Below are 19,790 nucleotides of genomic sequence, written 5' to 3'. Positions count from 1 at the left end.
ATTCACCTTAGATGTTTAAAATATCCATAGGCTGGCATCTCACTATATGACTCTGAGTTGGAGAGCATGTCACTCTTAATGACTGGAGTTCACAGGCAAGCACTGGGACTTGTAGTGCTGTTTTAATGTTTTATAACATTACCAATTCAATGCAAAACATTATTAACACAGTAACATTTATTAATACAGTAACATTTCAACATAAATGCAAAACATCATCAGCATGTTTTTTATTTTTTTATTTAAATTCAAATACAAAAGATTACTAGGTTGTATTTTGTAACACTGCATTCAGGTAAAACAAAGCTAGTAAATACTGCATTAATTTCTACAGAATCCTCCTCCAAGAATTCTCAGTTGCAAAGTCATTATTGACATCTGCAAAACTCATTTGACGCACAGGGTCCCACTCAATTGACAGGATGACAAGGCTGCTCAGTCTTTCATGGTACATCATTGCAAATTAAGGAGGTCATCTCTCATAGATTTGAAGCCCCAATTTTTAGATGGACCACAGGTCAGACCTGTCAGATCTGTGGTTGTCCTATTGCAGGCAGTGGGGCTATAGAAGCAGAGAACCAATTTGCATTATGGCCTGCTCAGTTCAAGTCATTATACAGTATATTTCTGCCTTCTGTAGTCCATACAGTTGTTGTCACTGCCTTTTGTGAATATTGTTACTGATGGCACCTTACAAAAAAATTAATTTCTGCACTGACCATTTATGAGCCCCCCACAATTGTTCCCGTTTTTCCCCATTAGAGCCTCTAACTGTGACTAGTTACAGCTTGCTAAATACATGTATAAGAAAGCTATGGCTGACAAATCCTGGAAAAGTTTTGTAGTTTGATGCTAGCCTTAGATGCTATTTGTGTAGTCTGTCATAATAAGGTGAAACTTATTTCATGGCACATTCTTTACAATTCATAGTTTCTTAATGTGTTCCCTGTTATATACATAATACATGGTAATTGTATAGATATTATTTACAGTGGTAAATTTAATCATAAACCATGAAGATGCTGCTACTAGTACTGCTGCTAATTATTCATTTTATTATTACTTATTATTTATCCAAGGCGACTTAACAACATTTCAGGGATACAATTGGTTACATTTCTTTTGTATTTTCCAGTTTTAGCAAAGGCAGGTGAAGTGACTTAGTCCTGGTCTCACAGTGTCAGTAGTGGGATTTAAACCCACAACCTCAGGATTTGAAATCCAATCCCTTAACCACTATGATTCTCAGTACTTGACTATTTCTTAAAAAGTAAGCAACATGTGTTTTCTCAAAGGCAATTTACCTAAAACCTGAAAACAAGTACTGAGCATGAATTTGATTTCTAGTCATAGGGATATTAAAAAAGCATATCTATTTCACATAGATATTTTATTTGGATACAAAATAGTGGAATTTCTCCTTCTTGTCATTAGAAATGGGAAGAGCATGCACACTCTTGATGCATCACTAATGGTGCATCCCACTGCATCCAGGTGATGTTTCTTATATAGTCAGAGACTGGCATAGCCTGTGACTCCTAGGAACAGTCTAGGTGACTACCAAGAATAGTTTGGTGACTACTGGAAAGTCAGTTGACAGCATGGAAGGACGGAAACGGGGACAGTATGGGCTAGCACCCCAACCTGTGTCTTCAGTGAGGAAGAACTCCAACAAGCTACGGAAAGCCCTAAAGAGAGATACCCTCAGGAGATCCCAAGAGGGGGGGAGGATGAGATCTCTGATTGGACAGACAAAACGTTGACGACCCATGTGAACAGACAAACTACGAGTACAACATGAATGTGCGGAAAGCTGTGCAAGAACCAACATGGCCTAAAAATCCATCAGGCCAGAATGAAGTGCTTGGAACGGGAGAAGGAGGTGCAACGCACAGGTCTTCGACCTTGTGAGATGCAGGAGGAGCCCGGCCAGGAGGCAACCCACAGAGCCCAGTCCCTCCACACACCTGAGCCTCCAAACCCCAGCAGAGTAGTTCCACAACAGCGGATTAAGTGGCCTCCAGCCAGGAAATGAAGAGATTGGATGCATTATCCAAGCCACAGCCAAAGGAGATGTCGACAGGCGACTCCAAACAATGACCATGATCATTGTCAGTTATGCCTCTGAGAGGTTTGGTCAGATGGAGAAGGATAAGACCAAGTCCACCTCATATACTATTAACTGCAAGGCCCTCAACATATATCAGATATGGCAAGAGCTTCAAACCCTCAAGAAGCAGTACAAGACAGCTGCTGATGAGGAAAAGCGGGTATTGGCAGAACTGCAGAACATCCTGCGGAAGAAGCTGATGACCCTTTGCGGAGCAGAGTGGCACAGGAGGCGGGGAAGAGAAAGACAGCAATCCCTTTGGTTTTATGAAACAACTGCTAGGAGATAAGTGCAGTGGACGTCTTGAGTGTTTATCAGAGGAAGTGTAGTGCTTCCTCCAGGACACATTGAGTGATCCCAGGAGGGATCAAGATCTCAATGTCAATAAACCCTCATCAACCCTGCCCTCCCAATAACAGCGTTCAAGCTGGGTGAGCCAAGTCTGAAGGAGGTTGAGGAGGTCATCAAGGCAGCCTGATCAGCTTCCACTCCAGGCATGAGCGCCATACCCTACTTCATGTATAAGTGCTGCCTTGCGCTTCTCCAGCACCTATGGAAGATCTTGAAGGTGATTTGGTGAAGAGGGAAAGTCGCTGACGAGTGGAGGTGTGCTGAGAGAGCTTGGGTCCCTAATGAGGAGAATTCCAGGAACGTCGACCAGTTCCGAATGATCTCCCTGCTGAGTGTAGAAGGAAAGGTGTTTTTCAGCATCATATCCCAAAGACTGACAGAGTTCATCCTCAAGAATAACTACATCGACCCCTGTGTCCAGAAGGGGGGGATTCCTGGAGTCCCTGGCTGCCTGGAGCACACAGGTGTGGTAACTCAGCTTATCAGAGAGGCTCATGAGAACAGAGGTGACCTTGCTGTGTTGTAGTTGAACCTGGCAAATGCCTATGGGTCTATACCACACAAGCTGGTTGAGCTCGCACTACATCGCCACCGTGTCCCCAGGAAAATCAAGGATCTGATCCTGGATTACTATAACAACTTCAGGATAAGGGTCACTTCTGGGTCAGAAATATCAGACTGGCATCGGCTTGGCAAGTGAATAATAACAGGGTGACCTATCTCCGTTAATCTTTTTGCCCTTGCCATGAATATGATAGTCAATTCAGCCGAGGTAGAATGCAGAAGGCCGCTGACTTAATAAGAGCCTATATGGATGATCTAACCATCACAACAACATCGGTCCCAGGGAGCAGGTGGATCGTACAAGGACTTGAGAGACTCATCACATGGGCAAGGATGAGTTTTAAGCCTTCCAAGTCAAGGTCCATGGTGCTAAAGAAGGGGAAGGTGACTGATAAGTACCGATTTGCTATCGTGGGAACAGTCATCCCATCCATCACAGAGCAGCCAGTCAAGAGTTTGGGGAAAGTCTTTGACTCAAGTCTGAAAGACACAGCTGCTATTCAGAAATCCACCCAGGAGCTTGGGACGTAGCTCACCAAGGTTGATAGGTCTGGCCTGCCTGGTAGGTTTAAAGCCTAGATCTATCAGCACTCAATCCTGCCCTGAGTACTATGGCCTCTGCTGGTATATGCAGTCCCGTTTTCAACAGTTGAGTCCCTTGAAAAGAATGATCAGCAGCTTTCTTCGGAGGTGGCTGGGGCTCCCATGCAGCCTCACCAGCACAGCACTGTATGGGAAAAGTAACATCCTGTGGCTACCATTTAGTGGCCTCACTGAAGAATTCATGGTGCCACACACCAGAGAAGCCCTACAGTACAGGGACTCCAAAGATTGTAAGGTGTCAGCAGCTGGCATTGAGGTAAGGACAGGCAGGAAATGGAGGGCAGAGAAGGCTGTGGAGGTGGCAGAGTCACACCTCAGACAGAAGGCTCGGGTGGGCACTGTGGCAACAGGTAGAGCAGGTCTGGGCTACTTCCCAAAGACCCAGGTCGGCAAGGCCCAGGGCAAGGAGAGAATCCATCTACTCCAGGAAGAGGTCCGAGCAGGGGTGGAGGAAAAGATAGTGAGCAGGACAGTAGGACTCTGGCAACAGGGTGCATGGACAAGGTGGGAGAGTACTCTCCAGTGAAGGATCACCTAGTCGGACATCATGCAGGGAGATTTCTGTCGTGTCCGGTCCCTGGTGCAGGCGGTCTACATTGCCCTGCCAAGCCCAGCAAACCTCCACGTCTGGGGAAAGAGCGAGGCACCATCCTGTCCACTTTGTTCAGGAAGAGGCTCTCTAGAACATCTACTCAGCAGCTCCCCTAAGGCTCTGGCAGATGGCCGCTACTGGTGACACCATGACAAGGTGCTCAAGGCAGTTGCTGAAAGTTTGGCTGCAGCCATCAACATAAGCAAACTCCTCCACGGCTGAAAGAAGGCAATTACCTTCGTTAAAGCGGGAGAGCAATCCCAGGCAAAGGCAGTAATAACAGGTCTCTTCCACACAGCCTCTGACTGGCAGCTACAGGCTGACTTGGGAAAGCAGCTAAAGTTCCCGCAGCAAATTGTAACAACATCACTCCGACCAGACATGATCATTACCTCTGAGGCCTCAAAACAGCTGATCATGCTGGAACTGACAGTGCCCTGGGAAGAGCGTATCAACGAAGCTAGCGAGAGGGCTGATCCGTGGATCACTACTGGGATGCAAGTTGGGGATTAATCAACACCGGCTGGGTCGCCTGAGTGAGGGTGTATGATGTTGCAAGACCCGAAACGCCCGATGACCTCAAGATACATCACTGATGATGCATCCCAGTGCATCCAGGTGATGTTTCTTATATAGAGGGATAGTGACCAGGATGTGAATAAAGGCAAGGCTTCTGAAGTTGTAAGGCAGCTTCTCCACTATGCCAATGGGCAAATATAAAAAACAGATGTTAGGGATCACTACCTTTGAGAGAAAAGCAAGCCAAGGAAACAAGGATGGTTTATTTTTCTAAAAGAGTTTGAAGTGCAAGGAAAAACTTTATCAACCATTAACTACAGATAGAAACTTTTCTAACAAACTAGGTGTGGATTGTATGCAATATACTTTAAAGCAAAATCAATGCAATAAAATCATTTAAATTGAACATTGAAATATAAAGGTTACAAAGCATTTCTTTGAACAACATTGTGTTGACCAAAGCAGCAGGAAGGCACATAATTTCAAATAACTGATCAAAACCAATAAAGAAGAGATACAGTATGTATGGTTTATAATATGTGTGGAAATCCAGTGTCACCAATAAACAATGGCTCTTGTGACTTCTAGAGGAACTTTACTCTCATTCCTTCATTCTTTAAAGTGGCCTCTGTGTTGCTTTGTCCCATTTTATCATCAGTATCATGTATTTTATCATGCATTCAAGAAGCCGTGGCAGACACTACACGTTTTGTCCCAGTCTAGTATGGTCCCCTTCTTATTTTGATATTCTTAAAAAATTCTTTATAATAAAATGCTTTTCCATTGTTATCATTCTTATGTATATAAATATATCAGTGTGGCTTGTGTCTAATGGTAACATATCCCCTTGTCATCACTTCCACCCTCTTCCCAGACTTTGTTGGCCAGGCATTCAGTCAGTCTTTCTATTTCATGTTGAACCCATTTGCTTATTTTGCTGAATGTTTTTACACTCTGCTATTCTTACCTTCAAAATGAAATGCTGAGGTATTAAATGTGGTATCTCAGGCAAAGTGTCTTTTTTTTTTGATGCTGCACGTGGAGGATGGCTGAGGTCAATACAGCTGATACAGTCTGACTTTACATTATGTTAAAAAATACATTTGTTTCTTTGGCACACATTTGCACAAAATATGACACACAGACCTTAGATGTCTGTGGGTAGATGACATTGATGCACAATAAAGTTTTAGGCTGCAATCAAAATTGGACATGTTTTTTGCTCATCTCATTTGAAGTCTACAGACAGAATAACGTATTTATGTTTACATTTCAACACGGCTAGCAAATTATATCAATGTTTTTCACTAAATGGCTGTGAAAAATGTTAAATTGTAATATTGATAATTGGTTAGAATATGGGTATTCTATTTGTTGCACTTTTCAGAGAGCAATCATTTTATCTATCTATCCATATTCAGTGAGATTTTCATAAAGAAAAACAGAAATGAATTTGGACAGGTGAAGGATGGCATACATACAAGACAGGACATGTTCCTTTAGGGGTAAAGAGAAAAGCAAAGTCAAAGAGAACAAAGAAAAGGTCAGTTTCTTACATAGAGGACTCAATCTGGATGACATCTAAAAACTATCATGAAAATTCATCAATCTAGTAGATGAACAGTAATCAACACATACAAAACTGCCTTTGATTTAACAAAAAAAGCCTTTAATTTTAATGTTACGTATATTTTAATGAGCAGTTAGATTATGCAGAAGAAAATATTAAACAAGCTAAACAGTTGGGATGTGAATAGAAAATACTGACTCAAACAAAGGTTTTTTATTCTTATCATTTAATGCAGAACAAGGGCAAAGGTGGAAGGCTGCTTTATGAAAAAATGCTTTTTTAGGACCTCTGTAACTTTTTTAAATATCCAGTTTACAGTGCATAATAAGCAATATGGTGATTGGGTCAGTTCTAATATTGTCATAACCTCTGATCCGAATGTACCATTTAAACAAGTATATGCCAAAGAAAATAATGGTTCAAATTCTAGGTTCTAGGTTCAAATTCTTTATGATCCCCAAATTAGTTTTTTATATATTGGATTATATTATGTATATATGTGATTATTATGTCAGAGTGTCTTGGATATCCAGATAATCTGATATAATACAATTTAATCAGCAAGTATCAAAGCAACCAGACTAAATAAGATTACAAAATCACACTTTGCTAACCTCTCATCTCACTCTGTATCACTCTTACAGCTTTAATGTTCATGGTTTCATAGTTTTAATTCTGATACTGTGATTACCTAAAGAAGTGAACATAAGTTATGACTTAACCTGAATGACACTATACTTTTGAACCAGAATATAAAAAAACCTTTTCCCAAAGATAACCTAAAAAGTATGAGAGTCTTTTTCAGCTCCAGTGGATCACTTAATAAATGGAACAAAGGTAAGAAAATCATGATAACCTTGATTAAAGGGAATAGATGTGCTTGGTGAAGCAGAATATCTGAAGTACATCATTTTGGCAATTAAAGTGACACAGACCCACTTATTAATTAATGGTTTAAAACAGTTTTCAGAATGCTGTTAATATATGCAAAGGTCAAGGTCAGTGCATTAAAATGGGGGCTGTATATTGTTTTTCATTAAAACAAATATATTTCTTAAGGCCAAATTATAATATTTTTAAAGACTTTAATGTTCAAACTTTATAAAAACAATTCTGGTGATTTTTGTTTCCATTAGCAATATGTATAAAGAAGGAGATGTGCTTTTTTTGTGAATTTCCCATTGGGATTAATAAAGTATCTATCTATCTATCTATCTTTTCATTGCTTTAAGAATTACAAGGTGATGGGCGTGCTGTTTTCAGAGATTTTGCTATAACAGTCCCCAAACATTATTAATCAAATAAGAGGTCATGGGGTGCTGAAACTTGCCATAGCAGCTTTAGGTACAAGGTGACAGCCAACTTTGAAAAGGAATGGTCCATTACAGAGCCCATTCAAACACACAGGCACATATATGATGATATATTGTGCCAATTTAGAGATGCTAGTTAATGTAAAAAGCACATGTTTAGAATGTGCCCAGTGAAAAACCACTCAGACATGGAGAAAACATGCAAGCTTCATATAGAAGTCGATTCAAATTCATAACATAACTTGGCTGGAATCTGCCTGACAAAGTCACAAGAACCCACAGTATGGGCTCAGCACCTGCAAGGTGAAGGGTGGCAGTAGCTAAAGAGATTGCCCATGTGCAGGGAAAGATTGTTGAGGATATTTAGAATGATTCTTGGGTGGCATCAAATATTATATCAAATTATTTGATGACCCTGGAAGGATGGCTGAGACGGTGCCCAAGCTGTTCTCAAAAATTTTGGACAAATGGAAAGGAACACTTTGAGAAACACCTAAATTAAGTTGACAATGATGAGGCAGTGCTGGAAACATTAGTCGATTTCTGTGGCTTAGTTTGTTATGTTCATGAAAATCAATGTAGTGGCAAGGCTGTCGGTATGGATGAAAATCAGCTACTAATCCCGAAAGTACTTGATTTTGCCAAGGTGTCAAGACACATTTTTACTGTTATGAGAAAATAAACTGCCTTTGGCTGATTTGGAAGGTGGTTGACATTTAAAAAAAAATTGGGAGTTGTCTCCTATAGACTTTCTCGTAAACTCAGATATGAGGATGGATATTTGAGGAGTAAACCACAAGACAATGATTATATTTTTATATTATACATTAAAGAACCATCAACAACAAATCAAGTCAAATCAACAATGTACTGAACAATAGTAAAGTTGAATAAATCATACTCTGCAGCTGCATGAATAAAAGGTAAAGTACCACTTCTGGTTAATGGAAATAGCCCAAAAGTTGATAGAAATCTTAGTTTTGTACCTAATACTTGTATGTAAAATTTGGTTGACCTAAGTGAAAGCGTACTCAAGTTATCGTGTTTACACACACAGAGACACGCAGACATAACTCCAAAAATGATATTTTCTGACTCAGGGATGTCTAAAACATTGAGATTCTTCTTAATCTCAACAATGAATCTTTGGACGATTACAATAATTTTCCTATACTTTGTATACGAGAAAATAAAAAGGAACTAAGTTGTGCTTATTTGAGGAACAGCACTCTTCACATTCCATGGGAAAGCCTTTGCACTAGCTCTAGACTAAAGACTCAATTCAAATTTTATCCTAGTCATGGAACAATGCATCAGTATTTTATCGGTGCAAAAATATTTGAAGGATCATTGGAATTTTCTAATCTTTCTACATGTGCTTTGTGGATCTGGTATTGTATGGTTGATGCTACAAGAATATTGGATTCTGGTGAGATTCTGATTCACATATTTGGAATTAAATTAAGTCTTATTAATGCGATAATTGGTCCCCACCAAGGATAAGTTTCATGACTTGATTGGACACAATATCAAGGCACAACTGTGATGAGGAGAGCGTAGAGTTTGGGATCATAAGGGTTGCTTTTCTGATGATGATGATGTTGTCCTATAGTCTTACTAGCTCTATATTCAATACTGTGAGGTACATGTAAAAATGATTAAATGTACTGGTGAAAATGATTGAAAAATGTAAAAATAATTAAATTAAAACTTTCTAAATTTACAAAATATACTGTAAAGAGAATGTTTTTAAAAATCAACAAATAAAACCAGAACCACTGGCATGCAGTTTAAAAAGAAAATCAGTTGGAAGTTTGAGCAAAGCATTTTTGAGAACTTGCCCTAGATCTTCAGCATACTTTGGCTGTCTCACTTCCTTCTGTTTCTCCATGTCAACCCAGGTAAACCTGATGATACTGCGTATAGGGCTTTGTGGAGTTCAAATTATCTGTTGCACAACTCTTCTTTTTACTAAAGTAAGATCTCCATGGCCTTGCGTTAGGGGTCATTATCCTACTGCAGAATGATGTTGGGACTGATCAGACACCTTCCTGATGGTGTTACATGATGAAAGATAATATGCTTGTATTTTGCAGCATTGAGCATTCCATGAATTCTGAACAGATGACCAACTCCTTTTGCAACCCCAGACCAGCAGGGAAACTCTACCAAGCTACACTGTTGGCAGAGCAGTCACTCATCCATGTTGTGCTATGTATTGATAAAATGCCTCCTGTCTAAGTCAATACTTTCCCACTCTGAGCATTTTGTAGAATTGTTCAAGACACCGGTTTTTGTGTTTTGGTGTTTAGGTGAGTCTCTTAGCTTGTTCCCACTTCAGAAGAATGTCTTTTTGGCAACCACTATTATTCAGACCAGTTTTATAAAACATCTCTAGAGTGTAGAGGCATGTATTTGGGTTCCAATAATTTCATTGAATTCAGAGATGGTGGCAGCATCGGACATCTTCTGAAGGGGTCAGTCAGTGCCTGTCTGTTGTACTCAGTTTATTTGGCCAATATCTGTATTTCTGGTCCTCAGCCTTGCACAATGCTATATGCTTCTTTAGAAGATTTTGGACATAACAACAACAAAATTTATTTATATAGCACATTTTCATACAATGTAGCTCAAAGTGCTTTACAAGACATGAAAAAAATAATTAAGAATAGGCAATAACATTAAAGAATAAGTAACAAAAAACAAAAGGAACGGTCAGACTTCGCTGATGCAGAATGACAACTGTGTTTGTTGATGTTATGCTTATTCTTGCCATTGTATAAGAACTGACCATTTGAAGGTTACACTGTCACATCTGCCACACCCAGACCTTTTATTTTGTTAATCAGTTTGGTTCAATCAGCTAATTATGTCATTGATCTTTAAACCCTGTTTGTTATTTTATTTCATCATGCACTGGCTTAAATGCCTGCAAAGTAATCTGAAAAGTTATATAATAACTTTTATATCTAACTCTGTTATATATGTTTCTTTCTTTAATGAAATACAAATATTTCTCTGTAACATTAATTTTTAGCAAATGGAAATCTGAAACTTGTTCTTTTCAATGCACTAATGGAGAAGGTAAAAGTAAATATCAAAAAAATCTAGGATGTCTAAGTACTGTATTACTTCTGTAATTGTCACCATAAAAATGGATATAAGGTTAGTGAGAAAGGGAATAAGCAAGACTGAAGATTTACGTGCCCATGAATAAGACATGTTAGTGGATGCCAGATGTGCCAGCATTACTATATCAAGAACAACAATCCCACAGAGGTTTTTTCTCAAAAGTTGTATTTTTCAGTTGTCCAGAATGAGCTTTAACCTAAAAACCATCCAGCTAATGGAGATCCATTAGTCAGAAACAGACTTGATGAAAGAGACAGATGAAGACTTACAGGGCTTGTACAAAGTAATCAACTTTGAAACAAGGCTAAGGAAGTCTTAAAAAGAAACCAAAAAAAATGATAGTAAATTTATCTTAGATATGAAATCATCCTAATCACTTTATATCAGTTCAAGTCAAAATCTGTGGAATAAGATGGAATGAGGTATTCCATCCACTAGCTAATTTACAGAAACTATGTTAGACAGAGGGCAGCACAGTGGCGCAATGGTAGCGCTGCTGCCTCGCAATTAGGAGACCCGGGTTCGCTTCCCGGGTCCTCCCTGTGTGGAGTTTGCATGTTCTCTCCATGTCTGCGTGGGTTTCCTCCGGGTGCTCCGGTTTCCTCCCACAGTCCAAAGACATGCAGGTTAGGTGCATTGGCTATTCTAAATTGTGCTTGGGGTGTGTGTGCGCCCTGCAGTGGGCTGGTGCCCTGCCTGGGGTTTGTTTCCTGGGATTGGCTCCAGCAGACCCCTGTGGCCCTGTAGTTAGGATATGGATGGATGTTAGACAGAAAAGACATAATAGAAATCATTATTCTTACTCTTGAGCCACACTTCTGCCATTTTATTGAGTCCCTGTCCTAACAAATAGAGAATGTTTTGAGGACAAATGTGGGTCCAATCCATTTTTAGATCAATGTACCTAATTAAGTGTAAAGCATTTTACAGTCTACCAAAATTGTATTATCATTTGATTGTAAAGACAGCCCATTTTCACTCCTTTACAATTTAACAAAAAAAACTAAGCATAAAAAAAGAAATCACAGAGTAATTTGTTTCTAACCGACAGATTCACAACAAATGAATAACTTTTATTCTGAACAGAGCTTACCCACTGCTGTTTACATTACAACCTCACATACCCCCATTTCAACTTGAGCAGCTTTCAGCAGAGCAGGACTTTCAGTTCCCAGCTTTTCAAATGTCCGTTTCTGTTGGAAATAGGATTGCCTCTTATTCTTTGGAACTTGTGAATTCTGCATCCAATGGTGATATAATTGTGCCTTTTTTATAAACACACACAAAATAAACATGTGCATTGCTGCCATTTGAGCATTACATAAGTATAACAAATCAAAGCTATCTGTTTGGATTCTTAGTGACAAAATGGTCTAACATTGCAGCTATAGGCTCAGGGTTCATATAAGATTCTAATAGCACAAATTTCATCTAAACATGCATTTATTTAATGGCTCCCTAAGGTGTTGGAACCTAGAGCAAAAGCATTAGATACAATTCAGAAATCAACCCTGCACAGGATGCTTAACCTGCATTCTATGTTATGTGGTGGAAAACAAGACTATTCAGTGAACGCTTGTGTAGACAAGGGTAAGTGTTCAAACTCTACTAAAAAGCAAGCACACATGGGCTTATTAACCTGTAAGGCTATAATACTAAACACTGAGCCACTTTGCTTTCTTTATTAGAATTCACTTTTTATAATAGATTAAACAAGCTCTTTGATTAAAAATAAACCCATTTAAGCAAAAAAATCTGCTGTCTGGAGAGAGCTTAACATTTTTATTTTTTCACAAAATAATTTAGTTTATGTACTGTGTTCAAAAATATTTTAGCAATGTGCCTTTCTGTGTGGTTTGAGACATGTGCTACAGCTCTAATAGGGAATATATGCAACTGTGAACAAGTTCTTCAAACATTTATAGTTTATCACAAAACAGAAGTTGTTGTTGCTACAGAACAAAACTGTCTTTGCAGAGCAATTTCATGTTTCATGTCTGTGTTTTGTCATTAGATAGAAAGAGATGTGCCTTTAAATGTTACCAATTGCTAATACGTTAACAAATAAAATTTACAGGTGTAGCGGTGCTACATGAATGAACATCTTAAATGTGTTCTGTACTGAGTCGCGTCTTTTATAGCATTGTCCTGCTTATATGGTCTATGTGTGTCTGTTTAAATGTTGTTCCCTGGAAACAAAGGGGGAGAGGAGAGTGCTGTGGAACCATGACCCCTCAAGGTAATTTTCCCTGTCAAACACATCAATTCTATCTGGGCCCTTGCTATTTAAGCAAGAGAATGAAAGGAAATGGGGATATCACTTACCACACCGACACTTCACCTTAGAGAAAATAGCCAAGAGAGAACAACAATACGGATCACTTTATACCTTTTCCTGCTTGCCGCTTTCAATGCCAGACATCAATGACTTTACCATCGCTACACAAACCCCTGGGGTTCTGGATTATACTGACACGGGGAGGGTAATACAGTGAGACTGTTTTTTGTTGTTTCGGAGAGGAGCAAGCCAACAATTTCATTTGAGTATAATTGCCGAAGGACACTTTCCTGCTGGACAAGGTTTACATTCACTAATAGGTCTACATTTAATCTATTGGACTTTTAGGTGTGTTTTTTGGTTTTCTGTGTATCATACTTGTTTCATGTTCAGTGTTGGGACATAGGAGGGTTTGTTTTGTATATTTATCAATGCACTCTTTATTATTACCTAGCGCTGGTCACTTATGGAGTTGTGTGTTGTATGGGGGCTTTGGAGGGAGTGAAATATATATTGTTTCGTTATTTGTTTCTTTTCACGTTCAGTATATATGCACATTATTATTTTATATACTGTGCTTTTTGATGATTTAACCGTCATTTGGGGGAAGTTATTTGGAAGAAGTATGGCTTGTCTGGTCTAACGTTCCCTCAGTTTGCCAGGCCACGAGTCTTGGTGGTGTAGCTGCTGTTCCGGATGAGTGGGTCGGCCTTTACACAGGAGATAAAATCTACTCTATATATATATATATAAAATCCTAACCCTAAAACTGCAATGGTGATGTTTTTAAAACCTACATACTGTATATATGTTTGGTATAATGCTTTTCAGAATTTATCGAACTTTAATGTGATGTTGTTAGATTTTCAGATTTTTATTCTGTTTTTAAATTATAAACTAAAAAATATCAAGAACTCGTGTCTCACGAGACAGGACTTTGTGCCAAAAGATTTAACCACGCCAGGGGCCAGAAATAAAACAAAGAGTAGGACAGCTGCTGTACAGGCTTTTAAATGTTTGAAGCACCACACGAGATGCAGATCATGCAGCGCAGTAGCAGCAAGCCAGCAGCTGATCAAGCAAAGAGGAGGTAAAACAAAAAAAATTTGTTTCCCATTGTATCACTGTTTAAGAGGGGGTTTCGGTGGAGTGACCGCATCTCCTTGGGATGCGTTCAGCCCCCCTCTTCACAATGTGAGCAGCAGAGACGTGAAGTGGCTGGCAAGCAAAATGAGCAGGGGGTACCTCCCTAGTATATATATTATTTTATTAATCACCACTATAATGAAATATGCAGTTGTAGAAAAGTTTGACGAGGAGATAGCCATCTTTAAAAACACCAATAATGACCACAAATTATGCAGTGGCAGACAAACAACTTGCCTTACTGCTTCAGGAGACCAAACTGAATAAGTCTGAAAACCTCCACTACCCCAAAGGTACACATTTTATGTCAATCAATGATTTTAAATTAGTCTTGTGTGCATAAATGGGTACTTTAATAGACAGACAATATGTGTTGTATTTGCCGATCCCAGCCTTGTGCCAGATTTTGCTAGGGCAAAGCCTAGGATTGTTCTCAATACTGAACTGGATTCATCTGAAATAAAAAACAATAGGTGAAATAATTGCCAAAATAATGAATATATAATCACATGCAAGTAAAATGTTCTGATATATTTAAAAAGTGTACTGTTTTTGCATTTAAGGCTTACTGCCAATTGTGTGAAATGAATTGCTGAAATCACCTTTTGTGTTTTTCTCTATATTAAGTAAACTAGTGATAAAATTTTCATAAAACATAAGAGCAATCTAGCCTTTAACCAGTAAACACACTCAGACTTCATTTAAGGCTTTTTCGGATGTAAATTATTTAACTAAAATAGAAACTGTGTCTTATCTGCAAAGGCATTTTATCCGGGAGAGCAAGATTTCAGAAAACTCAGGATCATCCCTCACTAACTTAGATGCATTTTAAAGTATATGTTATTTATATCAAAGCTGGAGGAACTGCTTTTAAGAATGAATTATCACATTTAGCAATACAAACACACCATATTTTTGCATAAACTGTTTATATTAATACACCTTCTCATTTATCATATGAAGTAGCAACCATATATAAAATTTAAACTGTTTATTTTAATAAACCTTATAATTTATCAGATGTAGTTGCAAGTATATTATGAAGTCTGTAATAAAAAACAAAGGACACTTAGAAAGAGTTGAGGCAGTTCAAAGGCAAACCCCATATATTGGACAGCAAAGGTTATGGAAAGGAGGCAAAAGCTTCAAAAGTCTTTCCAGACTGGAGTCAGATTTTTGATTGAGGCATAGAGGGTGGTGCTGCCCCTTAAGAGGAAGCCAGATCAGAAGGGGTGGGGCCAAGAGACGACAACCCAGAACTGGCATCTCAGGGACTGCTGGTTATCCAATCTGTACGAACAAAAGTAGGAGAAGCATTAGGTAACAGTGCCAACCCTTGGCTCCGGGTGGAATTACAACTATGACAAGTCAAAAAGTAACACCAATATATTTATAAAAATAAATAAAGAAAGAATACAGTATTTACACCAGTTTTTCAAAGTAATCCCCTAGGTTATTAAAAGATAGATTATTTCTCATCTGCGACACTTGTGCAGTTTTTCTTGAATTGTTGGCTTCATATGTACACATTTTGCTGAGGCTAAACATAGTTTTGCTGTTGCACTTAAGCGGACAATGAATCTGTACTAATGAAGCCCAACGCTGGGTAAACACACACACACACATCATGGGCCGATTTTGCATCACCAATTCACATAATTGTTATGTTTTAGCACTGTGGGAGGAAACTGGAGCTCACTCATGAGGAGCCTTATGTGAAGTCAATGCAGAGAGCACCAGGGGCACAACCCCTAGACTACCTAGTGCTACCATTGCGTCATTGTGCTAATTCATTAATTAATATATTTACATTACCTGTGGCCTTAAAAATTGAGGAAAAAATAATACTTATATTTGAGACTTATTTTAGTAACCTTGACCATGCATTGGGGAGAGAGCAGGCCCTCCTGGCAACTCTATAAACCAAATGTCAGTAATACCTCAAGCACACATTTGTTCGTGGTTTGAAAATAAAGCTGTCACTCAGGAACATGGTGAAATTTATATTGTGATTAAGACATGAATATTCAACAAGGGTGTTTTTTTTAAGCAAAATGTGGTTACTGGCAGGTGGTGATGGGGAGAGGTTAAAAATGCATGCACAAGCTCATACTTTTAACTTGATTTGGGATTTAAAAAGGTGTGGATCCTGGCATATGTATGATTTTATAAATCCACCTTTTTTGTGCAATTGCTGATTTTGTCTTTGAAGCATAAACAAAATTTTAATATGGAATCTAAACCATGTTTTAAAAATAGGTTACATGACTGTACAGAAGGTACCTCAGAATTCAGTTCTTTTGAAGTATTCAGTTAATAGTCAGTAAAATCTCCCTTTAGTGGTTTTTGTTATCCCTAGATATTTAAACTGGTTTGACAGAATGAACAGCTAAATGTCCAGTCTAGTATGATGTGCTAGAGAGGTCACTGGAATAAGCAAACTCCTGTTCAAATTATTTTCAGTCTTTTGAAATTCTGCAAGTACATTAAGGACTAATAATAAAGATATTTGTGTTTATATATGCCCAGTACCATATCATCTTGATATTATCTGTTCCAGACCTGTTAATATCATTTATCTCTGATATATTTTGAAAATGAATGGCCAATGATTCAGCTGCTGTTTCAAAAAGCAATGGTAATAGATGGTACCATTGTCAAGTACCTATGTTTGAAGTACTCTGAGTTTATATTGTTAATATGAACGGAGTCTTTTGGAATTTTATCTACACAGATATATTTGCACAAAACCCAAATTTGAGTAATGTTGTGACAGTCTCATTTGACTCTTTTAAAGGTTTTTTCTGTGTCCAAAGATAATAAGATTTCTGGAGTGTTAGATTTTATGGATGGGTATATTACATTAAATAGGCACCAAAGATTTGAAGCTAAGTGTGTGCCTTTAATGAAATTGGTTTGGTTTTATGATTTTACAGACAGAAGCACTTTCTCAATCCTTCTAAATAAAGCTTTGGAGAGTATTTTAATATAATTATTCAGACAAACTTGCTGTACATCACAGTAAGTTCTTATTTTTCTTTTGAAAAATTATATAATTAATGTCTGCTTGAGGTGAAATGTTGTTGTGAATGTTGTTAATAATAATGGAGCTAACTTAGTTGAATTTTGTTTTATAAAATTCCACTAGGTAGCCATCAGGTCCTGCTGCTTTCCCCTTTCAAGTGAGTTTATAGCATCCTGTATTTCAGAGAGTATCAGAGGTTTGTTAAGTTCTTCTGCACTAAGAGTATTGAGCTGTTGTATTTGCATTGTACCAAAACAAAAAAGAAAAAGAAAAAAACTTAGATCGTGTCTCATCTTCTTTGAACTGAGTAAAATAAAACGGCTTATAGTACTCCTTAAATGTGTAAGTTATATTTTTATCAGTTGTATTGGTAATTTCTGTTATTGAGTTGAAAAATTCCTGCTTGTGGATTTGTTGAGCTCTTATTTTTTTGCCTTTTTCTTCATGTTCATAATGTTGATGTCACAATTTAAAGATGAGTTGTTCAGTTATTTTTTTTGTCAAGAGATTAAATTCTGATTGTAGACCCTGTCTTTTCCAGTATGGTGCCTCATTTGGAGACATGGCATATTCATGATCTATTCCAGAAATTTCACTGATTAACTCTGATTACTTTTTGCTCTCCGTTTTATTTCATGAGAGATGTGAAATAATCTGCCCTCTTAAAGACATCTTCAAAGTTTATCCAATGTATTCCAGCAGAAAAGTCTGAGGTTGCATTAGTCTCTAAAAAATTATCGATTTCTTTGAAGATGAACACTGTAAACTTCACATCTGCTAACAACAAGAGGTCAAGGTGACAGTTATGAGATAAGTGTGCAGGGTATAATGATCCAAGCTCCAAGATAACAGAAACATTATCAGAGATAACAGCAGTGTCATACTTATAACATTTAATAGTGGGCAGTAAGTTATAATAAATAAATACTAATCTACTAATATAAAATTAATAAAAAATAATCAGTTCTGGAGTAGCCCACTGTACTCTGGAGAAGAAGGAATATTCTGTTTAATTTTGAATTTAAGAATCTGCATGGATATGATAAGTTATGATCCATTACAAACTGTGTGATTATCTTTGCAGTATTAGATGTTATCTTCCCTGAAGTTGAAGATCCATTCATATCTGGATTTAAAACACAATTAAAATCACCAGCCATTATAAGTTTAAGAGTTGAAAGTGGAGGCAAATAGGTTTTGAATAAAACCTCTATCATCTACATTAGGTGCACATATTTATTAAAATTACTTTACATCTGAATAGAGTACATAGTGGCCTTCAGGATTAGATGATATATCTGATGCTACAAATGGGCTTGCCTTATGTATAAAATTCCCACACCTCTTGTTTTCTTTATATAACTAGAATGGAAAATGTTGCTGTTCCAGTCCTTTTGCAGTTGAAACTGGTCCTTATTAACTAAGCCTCCTGCAAAAATACTGCTTTAGCCTTTAGAGCCTGTAAGGTGGGAGAATATCTTTTATTCACTTTAGATCAGACATGTCAAACTCAAGGCTCGTGGGCCATATCCGGCCCATGATATAATTAAATACGGCCTGCAAGATGATTTTATATGTCTATTATTAATGGCCCACTGGTAAATATCACTCCCACTACTCACACTACAAATCCCACAATGCACTGCAACAGCTGGACCTGTGCACCATCCCTCCTCCCACTGCTCTGCTGCTTTAATGAAACACTGATCAATGGTTAGCGGATGAATGCATTGATTAGCACTTTTACAATCACATGTAAATTAGCCCCCAAAATAAATGGCTAAATGAAAAGTAGACTTGGAAAACATGGACTTTCAAAGCAGATGGGAGGCAGAATACCTGTTTGTAGACATCAGCGGTAAACCTGTGTGCCTCAATTATGGAGCTAATGTGGCTGTAATTAAGGAATATAACAAAAGACGGCACTATGAGACAAAACATCAGGACAAATACAAAAACCTGGACACACAGCTGAAGCTACAGAAGGCAGAAGAGTTTAAAAAGAGTCTGGTGTCACAGCAGGCTATGTTCACAAAAGCAAAATCACAAAGTGATTTTACCGTGAAAGCTAGTTTTATAGTGGCAGACAAGATAGCCAAATCAGCCTGGGCATTTATGGAGGGAGAGTTTTTGAAGCACTGTATGATTAAAGAGTGTGAAGTCTTGTGTCCAGACAAAAAGCAGGAATTTTCAAATGTAAGCCTCAGCAGAAATACTGTTGCTGATCGGATATGTGAGCTTACCACTGATTTACAAGCATAGCTGATATGACTGACATTGCACAACTGGCAATCTTCATTCGTGGAGTGGATACCAGTTTATGCATTTTGGGTATTAAACCAATTCATGGCACAACCACACGAAAAGACATATTTGAAGATGTATCTAAATGTGTAAATGACATGAAACTACCCTGGGACAACCTTACAGCACTGATGATGGTTGGAGCGCCTGCAATGTGTGGGGAGAAGAGTAGATTGGTGGGAAGGAAGCGGGAGTAGATGCAGAGGGAGAATGGCACAGGTGAGCTGACAGCGTATCACTGCATCATACACCAGGAGACACTATGCTGCAAAGTCCTGAAGAT

General features: G+C 38.2%; 1 pseudogene; it reads left to right on the top strand.

Annotated features, from left to right (window-relative positions):
* The first annotated feature begins 2,076 nt into the window (after positions 1–2,076).
* On the top strand, positions 2,077–4,733 carry LOC114645338 (uncharacterized; annotated as a pseudogene).
* The last annotated feature ends 15,057 nt before the right edge of the window (positions 4,734–19,790 follow it).

This window comes from Erpetoichthys calabaricus, chromosome 2, assembly GCF_900747795.2.
Source record: "Erpetoichthys calabaricus chromosome 2, fErpCal1.3, whole genome shotgun sequence".
In the NCBI taxonomy this organism is placed as follows: domain Eukaryota; kingdom Metazoa; phylum Chordata; class Cladistia; order Polypteriformes; family Polypteridae; genus Erpetoichthys; species Erpetoichthys calabaricus.
Note: the sequence above shows the minus strand (reverse complement) of the source record. Positions and strands in the feature narration are given on the sequence as shown.